The sequence below is a fragment of the Triticum urartu genome, chromosome 6A (assembly GCF_056163025.1).
Source record: "Triticum urartu cultivar PI428250 chromosome 6A, HENAU_Tu73, whole genome shotgun sequence".
NCBI classification, from domain to species: Eukaryota; Viridiplantae; Streptophyta; class Magnoliopsida; order Poales; family Poaceae; genus Triticum; species Triticum urartu.
Genome location: NC_141878.1, coordinates 278,070 through 279,249, shown reverse-complemented (window position 1 = coordinate 279,249; position 1,180 = coordinate 278,070).

Below are 1,180 nucleotides of genomic sequence, written 5' to 3'. Positions count from 1 at the left end.
GCTTGTGGCTGCACACAGAAGTTTCTAGCATGAATAATCTCATGATCCCTTTGAGCCTGGGTGGCGGTCCAAAAGAAAACTGGCAATCGCTGGAATACCCAGGTGCCTCAATCCACCCAGATGTGTGTTTAGATTGCCACCTTAAATAAACCATTGATTATCAATCCACATCTGTCATGGATACACTCACCCAATCCACGTCTACTAGCATAGCTTGGCAATATAAACAAACGTAGAAGTAACTCCCAAAGGTTTGATAATAAAACAGGTAATAGATTCTACCTCATCTACTTCCCAAAACCCACAATTTAATTAGATCCTAATCATGCAATGTTTGAGGATTGATCTAATGTAATAAAACTGGGTAGTAGGAGGTATGATCAAAGTATTACTTGCCTTGTTGATGATCCGCGAAACCTAGCAATTCGAAGTAGCAAGCGGCGCAATCCGGGTACTCTATCGCAAATAAACAAGCATACAATAAGTACTCATCTAATTCACGGGTAAAACTCAAATAAGAGATCTAACCAGAAAGTTCAACTTAAGAACTCTGGTTGGCAAAAAGAATCAAATCGAACGAAGCAACGAAAGAAAAACGGCAAAAGAAACAAACTTTGTTTACTAATCTGGATCTAGGTAAAATTTTACAGAAGCAAAAACTTTTTTGAGTTGGTTAAACGGAAAGAGGGTTTCGAGACGAAACTCGAGGCTCTTGAGTCGCCTGATTCCGATAAACGAGCGAAAAGTTATACTAGAACGAAAATCGGATCAGAAATCGCGATCAGAAATAATCGCGGAAAATCTGAGAAAAAGAAAAATGATGAACAGATTAACGAACGAACGTTTGTTTTCTGTAACTAAACGATGAACGCATTCGTTAAAACGAACGAACGAGCAAACGCTCGCTAAATAGACTAAACCGGAAAAAACCGATATAACTAAAAAAACAGATCTAAAAAAACTAAACGAAAACCGGTGAAAACCGAACGGTTTTCTAGGAAAAACCGGTGGCGGGAGGCGGGTTAACCTTGTCGGCGCGGCGGGGTCTGGCGGCGGCGGCAGCGGGATCCGGTGGCGGCGGCGACGTCCGGCGGCGGCGGTGGCTTGGGGCGGCTATAGTTAGGGTTTGGCGTGGGGTGGGCTTGGTGCTCGGGGTCGACGCTATATAAAGGCCCGGCCG